The sequence below is a fragment of the Mustela erminea genome, chromosome 12 (assembly GCF_009829155.1).
Source record: "Mustela erminea isolate mMusErm1 chromosome 12, mMusErm1.Pri, whole genome shotgun sequence".
Taxonomy (NCBI): domain Eukaryota; kingdom Metazoa; phylum Chordata; class Mammalia; order Carnivora; family Mustelidae; genus Mustela; species Mustela erminea.
This window is the reverse complement of record NC_045625.1, coordinates 73,693,515-73,701,806: the sequence shown is the minus strand read 5'-3', so window position 1 is coordinate 73,701,806 and position 8,292 is coordinate 73,693,515. Positions and strand designations below refer to the sequence as shown.

At 44.2% G+C, this 8,292-nt stretch overlaps 1 pseudogene; it reads right to left on the bottom strand.

The window, feature by feature from the left end:
- Positions 1 to 3,875: 3,875 nt before the first annotated feature.
- LOC116570016 lies at positions 3,876 to 7,850 on the bottom strand (annotated as a pseudogene).
- Between the last annotated feature and the right edge of the window lie 442 nt (positions 7,851 to 8,292).

The following is an 8,292-nucleotide window of genomic DNA, read 5'->3' as shown; positions in this document are numbered from 1 at the left end:
AGTTGACTCTCAGAATTACTGTTGCGAGATGTAGGTGGTCAGGTAGTCATATCCCTATGCTAATGAGAGAATACCCAAGCCTCAGAGAAGTTGACCAGTATGGGCCAGTATGTCCTGGTGTGTTGAAGAACAAGGCTAGGAATCCAGGTTTTTTGTCTGCAAGACCTGACGTTTTACATGACAGCATATGGCTTTTAAGACTGAAGTGGTGGGGCGCCTGGGTGGCTCAGTGGGTTAAAGCCTCTGCCTTCGGCTCAGGTCATGATCCCAGGGTCCTGGGATTGAGCCCCACATCGGGCTGTCTGCTCCGCAGGGAGTCTGCTTCCTCTTCTCTCTCTCTCTGCCTGTCTCTCTGCCTACTTGTGATCTCTGTCTGTCAAATAAATAAATAAAATCTTTAAAAAAAAATACTGAAGTGTTTTAGGGTTAGGTCTGGATATGCAAAGTTGGAACAAGAGACCAACCCTATTTTCAAGAGCTCGTTAGGAGGTTCACTGAGACACAAGTCAAAGTGTGCTTCAGGGGCTCCTGGGTGGTTCAGTGGGTTAAACCTCTGCCTTCAGCTCAGGTCATGATCTCAGGGTCCTGGGATGGAGCCCCACATTGGGCTCTCTGCTCAGCAGGGAGCCTGCTTTCATCCCCCTCTCTCTGCCTGCCTCTCTGTCTACTTGTGGTCTCTCTCCCCCCCCCCCCCCCCCAAAAAAAGTGTGCTTCACAGCACAGTTTGAGAAGGACTAGGAGAAGCTGAGGGTGTTAAGGGAAGGAGGGCCCAATTCTGTCAGGGTTGGGACTGGGCAAGAGTTTTAAGTTCTTAAGGTTAAAAGAAGGAGTCTCAGTCTTTGACAGTATTTCTTTTCCACAAGGCCTGACCATGAAAGAGGAAGTGTTTTTGTTTTTGTTTTTGTTTCCCCTCTGGTGAGGCAACTGAGTGATCGAGGAATTGAACTGATGGTATTGAAGACAGCAACTCCAGCTGAGCAGGGAAGTCTGCAGTGGTTGAAGAATTCTTCGTCTGGGTGTTAGGAGTGCTCCCAGTGGAAGTTAGCGGGGCTAGAGCCTGGAGAGGAGACAAGGACTCCAGACCTTTGCCCTCTCCTGAAGCTTCAGTCAGTCATTGAGGCAGATGGTACTTTCCAGAGAGGGCCACAGCCATATCTTTTGTTCCCCAGGCTCCTTCATAGTGTCACCTTCTGTTCCCCCATGGAGAGGCTGAGTCTAATTCTTCTTCTTTTGAATTTGGGTGAACTTAAGACTGCTTTAAGCAGTAGAATACGCACAGGGGGTGCTATGTGATTGCCGGGCCTGGCTGCAAAGAGGGAGGCACAACATTGTTTGTTAGGACACTTCTACCTTAATCAGGCTACTTTCTATAAAAATAAAATCAGTATGTCAAGAATGAACCATTTCTGTATTTTTTCCCCTCATCGCTACCTATGATCTATCTCTCTACCATCTATCATATATAACTCTTAATACGAGAGAAAATGTTTCTACCGCCATCAGCTCTCTTCTGCTATTTGTTTTCTACTCTGAGTCAAATTATGGATATGTAAAATTTGTTCATACACAGGATCAGAAATAAAAGTTGAAGTTGGAAATGGATCTATTCCTTCGTCAGAGGACTGTACTTGTAGAAAAAGGCTGGTGAACAAGGGCAATGTTGTACCCTCGCCCAAACCAGGCTAATGTTTACTCCTGTGTTTTGAGGTTTTTCTCTATGTCTCTGGTTTCTCCTGCTCAGTTTTTTGTTGCCACTTTTTGCTCTGTCCATCCCTTACTTATTGCTGGTTTCCATGGTTACTCTGTAGGCCCTCTCTCCTTTCTTTTTTATTCCTATTTCTTCCTACACTTTCCCTTCCCATCTCCCTCCCCACACTCTCCAAGGTTGATCCTTTCCTCTTTTTTGGCTTCATTACTATTTATTGTGGACAGTCCTTAACTCCACAAGCATTTACTGACTGACTTGTGTGTGCCAGGCATTCTTCTAAGAACTGGAGATGCAGTTATAGCTTAACATTTTTAGTGGTTTAAGGCTTGCAAATCTTATTTTCAACTGGCAATGATCATCACAGAAATTCAAATATTATTGTATAAATTTACATTAACATAAAATATGTGTTCCGAAGACGAATGTTTAGGAAAAAATGAGAAACTGGTTAGCAGCTTGAGCCAGCAGACTTTTCCTACCTCTTAACTTGGAAAGAGTATCTGTTTATTCTTGGTATTAAGGTAGCATGATTGATGAGAAAATAATTTTCCCTTTTTGACACATATTGCACTGGGTAGGATGCAGTTGGGAAGTCCCTATGCTGACAGCTATTAATGGCAGAAAACCTGTTTGAGGCAGATGCCAGAAGGGAAAGAACTAGGAAGTGTCATCTTACTCTGGTCTACTTGGCTCTCACACTTTGTGGATTGTACTGGATCACTGTGAGCCAGCTTTCTGGACTTTAGATTATCTTGATTGACTTCTTTCTTGGACTGGAGTTATTTGGTAATGTTAATAAGGACTTTCCAGAGGAATAGCTAGGAAAAATAGCATCAAACCATTCATGCAGTTGAAAGCAGACATCTTTGGTGATATTTATATTGGGCAGAGACTGTGCCTTATTTTGGGTTATGTATAAAGACATTCTTGGCTTCCAGAATTCTAACCCTAATGTAATTTGCAAAATTATTTGGTTTGGAAAAATGTGGAAAAGCCAATTTTAAATAGTCACGTAGTTCTTACTGTCAGTCCATTGAAGAGCTTAAAGATCAATGTGAAGTTACACCCCACTAGTACTATTAAAAAACCCCAGTTTTTTTAATAAAATAAGTTCATTTAAAAAAAAAAAAAAAGAAAAGAAAAAGTCCATCAGAGTAAGAACAAATAGCCCACATCTTTTCCTACCTAGACTATTTGCTTCTAGACTTTCTGGGTGTTTTTTGTTTGTTTGTTTGTTTTCTATTGTTATGCTGTTGAGGACACCTCTTCCTTTTGAATTCAAGATACCAAAAGGCTTTGTTCTGGAACTATTTTCCACCAAAGCAGCTGGTGGTCTGGTAAACACAGAAAGAGTGCATAGCTTTTAGGGAGCCTAGCATTCTCTTCGTAGACCCCTGTTCTGCAGTTTCCTAATGCTGGTCAGTACAAATCACCTTCAGCTCTGTCTTGGGAGCTGCTCTCTGGTATTTCAGTCCTAAAGACCTATAGGCCAATTATGAAGACACACCCAACCACGGTGGTGGGTTCCGTTGTAGGCAGCCACTTTGAGTTTCCTTTTGTGTTACTGGATGAAGAGACCAGTGAAGTTGAAGAGAAACACAAATGCATCTGCACTGGAGATGAGATAGGAAACAAACAGGAAAAATGAATGAGAGTAGAGAGCACATTAAGGTAGGAGCAATATCGAAACTCATAAAATTTCTTGGAGGCATGGTAACTACTGAGTAGAGTACAGTGGAGGGGAGCAGAGAGGAGGGAATGCATTGAAATACCCAGCGGGTATCGGGCCCTGGGCAAAGATTTTCCTAACCTCTCTTATTTAAATCTCACAACAAAATTAGGGTGTGACTATTATCCCTAACTCACAGATGAGAAGGTGAAAGTTCAAAGACAGGAGACAGTTTGTGCCAGATCACACGGCTCGGCTCGTAAAATGACAAAGCTGGTCTTTGAACCCAAATTTGAAGCCAGAAGCTTTGCTTTTTTCCAACACCCCACCAACGACAGAAGCTATCCATCGACTATTTTATTTCATGATGCGTCAAGAAAGAGGGCCATGATATCCTCAGGGTTGCTGGAAGTGTCAACATCTGACCTTGCAAAGTAAAAACAATTGAAGGAATGAACTTCATAGAGAATTAGGGAAACCATTTCCAATTTCCAGACGTCAGCCTAGGAAACAGTCTTGACACTCAGCTTCATAGTCCTTATCTGTGGCTTCAAAGGACCAGCTGCCAACCTGAGTCTCTGATTCTCCTGTTAGAACCAAAGCGACAAGGAAGCGTGGGCAAAAGAAAGGGTAAGGTGAAGGGTTTTGTGAAGACGTGGCATCTCAGTGGTGTGTGGTTCACCCCTCACCTTCCGCTAATTGGCTGCCGAATGCTTTTCTTCCAAGAGCTAATTAGAAACATCCTACCTGGTGCTTTAGCAACATGAAGATTCTTTCTGTGGCTGTTAAGCAGGTTTTTTTTTTTTCTTTTTAAAGAAAGAAACTTAAATTCAAAGTTTAGTTTCAATATGCTTGAATTTTAATCTCATATTTCTTAGCTGAGGCACATTTTTTCTTTTGGATCAGAAAGCACTCCTGGCTGCTACCAAGAGTAAGAAATACCGTCCTGAGACAGATGTCTATTTCCTCTGCCAGGCTGGTGTGGAAGCCGACCCGTGTTTCCTTCCCTATCTGAATGGCAGGGGAAGCAGCAAGGAGATTTCAAACATTCTGCCTAAAACATTTTTTCTCACCCTCAATGCTTTTGCCACATCCACTGTCTTTTAAAATAGCAGCAAAATGGCTCTGGAAGTAGATGGTGTTGATGGCAGGTGAGTGGCTAGGGACTCTAAGCTTATGGGTCACACCTATCCCAAGAGTAGGACAAGTTTGGGACTGGGTCAGACCTGGATTTGAATCTCAGCCGTGATGGTTTCCAAGCAGTTTTGTCTTTGGATACTTATGGGACAGACTTGTTCTACAGCATCACCTTTCCTGTGATCTTGGGATTTTAATTAAGGCTCACGCATTGGAGACAATGGGTGATAAGTGCTTGTGCTTTGTAAGGAAGGTCTAGACATTTCTTTGTTGACTTTATTGGGAAGTAGGAAAAGCAGTCTTTGAACTCTGTCCAAATTGCCCACCACCCCCAGTCTGTGAAAGAGAAAAATGAAATGATGTGGGGAGGGAATGGGAGAATTCTTTGAAGGGTCTGAACAGGATTAGAAAAATGCCAGGTTTTTCTCTAGTGCTTCCTTCGTGGCCTTGATCCTGGAAAACCACTATTAAAAGCAAGGGCTGTCTGATGGAAAGGAAAATTGATGTGTCATAATCCTGCTGTTTGATGACCTAGAATAGAGATGGGCAAACTTTTTCTACAAAGAACCAAATGGTAACTATTTTAGGCTTTAGGGGCCACATGGTCCTCGTTGTAGCAATAATCCAACTCTACCATCATAGAGAGACGGGCTTTCTAGACAATAGGTAAATGTGGTTGTATCCCATTAAAACTTTATCTCTAAAAATCTACTGGTCAGATTTGGCCTGTGGGTCATAGTGTCTGGACACTGGTTTAGGGATTTACCCATTAGTTCTCCAGATTGGATCAAAAGTGAATTCCCAGAAGAGTGTCTGATGGGCGTTATGAGATAATGAAGATTAGAGTATCCCATAATGGCCTAGTCAAGAAAAGTTGTGAAAGATTTGAAATGGACAAAAAAGATGGCCTGGTCATTTAAATGGAAGCTGGGCATTGTCTAGAACACTCTACTTGGTTATGTAATTCTCTGGGATCTGCAGCTTTCACTCTCTTTGAGTTATAAAGAGATAATCTCTCTTTATAATTTAGTTTATATTATATATTTATACTATAATTTAACTCTATTGTTCCTGTGAATTCTAGAAAATTGATTCATGGTGATACAAATTATTTTTGTCCAGAGAGATGCAAGTCTGATGGGTATTCAATTCATGCCTCTCTCTTTTCCTCCAAAGACGCCAGTTTTGTATCTATTCTGCAAGTTCCTTTCATTCCAAATTCCCAAGGGCTTAAATATATAACTGAACTTTGGATTCTCCTTCCAACTATTTCTAACATTATAATTGTCCCCCCGTTAGCTAATGAGTTCAGGACAATTTTTGAGAAATGTTCATTTTATCTTTGCATAAGAGTTGTGATTTTGTCTTTTAACATCCAGAAAAGGAGAGGGAGTCCTAGAGGATGTGTGTTGAGCCAAGAGAGACAAGGCCTGGTCTCAGGCCCACCCTGCATCACCTCCCCCACTGGCCCTAGGGCTTCTCTGTAAAATGGCACTGACCTCAATGTGCTTAGCTTGGAATACTGGGGAGTTCATACCACTGGGGCTACACTTGGCCGATGAGGGATGAGAGACAACAGGTAAATGCTTTCACTTTCCTCAGTTTCCTCTACCCCCAGCTCTGAGACACATTTTATCAAGGTCTGCAGTCTGTCCTCATAGGATGCTCATCTTTGTCCTTCTTGGGGGCCAAGTTGATAAAACACACCTGAATCGGCTTTGCCTCCTTCTGTTTCTTTCTTCCTCTCCTGCTCTATGGCTCTTTAGGATCATGACCATATGTAAACAACTTGCATGCAAGCCTCTGGGTGTGGCCCTACTTGTCAGAAACTTAGGCTAAGACAGGAAGAGAAGTATATATATATATTTTAAATATTTTTATTTGCTTGCTTGACAGAGAGCACAAGCACAGAGGGAGCAGCAGGCAGAGGGAGAGGGAGAAGCAGATTCCCCACTGAGCAGAGAGCCTGGATGTGGGACTCCATCCCAGGACCCTGGGATCAGGACCTGAGCCAAAGGCAGACCCTTAGCTGACTGAGCCACCCCGGTGCCCTGGGAGAGAACTCTACTTTAACTGTTTGCTGGACAAGCATTCCCAGTTTCCTAGAAGCCAAGTGGACCCGGGGCAGGATAGCCAAGAGTGTACTCTGTTGCGAGGACCCTGTCCTAGAGAAGTGTTTGCTGGGGTGAGGCAGCCCTGACAGAAAGAGATTGCCTAAGGTGCACGGAGAGAGGGTGGGAATTCATCTGGAGTAAAAGTGGTCACCCTGGAATTGCATCCCCTGCCCTGAGGATTGGTCCAATGGGAAGCTGCAGGAAAGGACTTGGAAAAATTTACAGTGAATCTCATGGAGGAGCCAGAATTTGAGGAGTGCTTTGCAAAAGTCATTAGACATAAAAGAGAACCATAAAAAGCATCAACTGAAAAAAATGTTTTATTCCCTTACCACTTATTCCACTTGTTTCTCTCTCTCTCTCTCTCTTTTTAAAGAGAACTTTTTATTACTTTTATGTACAGAAACTTCAATAGCCCAGCCCAGTTTGGCAGCCACTTCTTTAGCCTTTGTCTTTTCCAGCTTGGCAACGTGAGCCATTGACTTCAGACCTGGGACGTCGCCTGCCCAGGGGCAGCAGATCTCATATCTGTCATTGTCATTGGTCCTGATACATTCCACCAGCTTAGCTGGAGCTCCTTTGTCTTCTGAGTTCACCTGTGTGAAGGCTACCAGGATGCGGGTCTTCCTGGGGACCAGATGCCCCAGCCTGGCCTTCCCCTCGATAATGCAGTAGGGGATCCCCTACTGCATTGCTGACACAGGGCAGGCGGGGAGACCATCAGCTCAGTGGGATCCGCCTCATGTATGATCACAACCAGCTGTGCCTCCTTGTTGTCCACCAAGGTGAGGACAGTATTAACCTCAGCTCGAAGGACAGGCGGCCTCTTAGTGGGGACATCCCCTTTGCCCATAGCCGCCTTCTCAGTCCGGGCCAACAGCCTCTGCTTCTTCTCTGGCTTTATTTCTGGCCTGTACCTGTGGACCAGCTGAAGCAGTGAGTCGCTGTGTGGTGGTCCAAGGTGTGGGAGAGCTGGTTCATCACGGGAGGCACTTGTACAGTTTATAGAGAATGACCCTTTGTCACTGCAGCCGGATGTGGCAGGGCCATTTGACTAAGCGGGTGAGGTCCCTTTTTGGGCTGGATGTCCTGTCCAATGCCAAAATTCTTGGGCCTTTTCTCAGACAGAGGAGTGAGCAGCTTGTTGGCCTCCTGCTCTTCATGTCAGAAGCTTCGGGGCCACCTTCTTTCCCTTTGCCTCCTTTCCTTTCAGCATCTTGCATTGCTGGAGGAGGGAGTGCTCCTAGCTTCTCTTGACCATGAAGGAGGTGAGGTGACCTTGAGTAGGTGAGGAGCTGGATGAAACAGAGGAAAAGAAGAGCGAGCATGCTGCCTTCCCTCTTTACTCATGTCTGAACAATTGTGGGTTCAGATTAGCAGTGCAGGAGGTGATGTGTTCTTAAATGTCTCCAGTGTCTCTCCACATCATTCCTGTGTTGGCACTGAAAGTTTGCCAAGCAGTTCAGTCCTTTCCTAACTCCCTACCATGGCCAGATTTCTTTCACTTAGAATTTGCACTTAAAATGTGTTAAAAGTTGGGTCGCCTGGGTGGCGTAGTTGGTTAAATGGCTACCTTCAGCTCAGCTCATCATTCCAGGGTCCTGGGATCAATTCCCACATCAGGCTCCTTGCTTGGTGGGGAGCCTGCTTTTTCCTCTACCTCT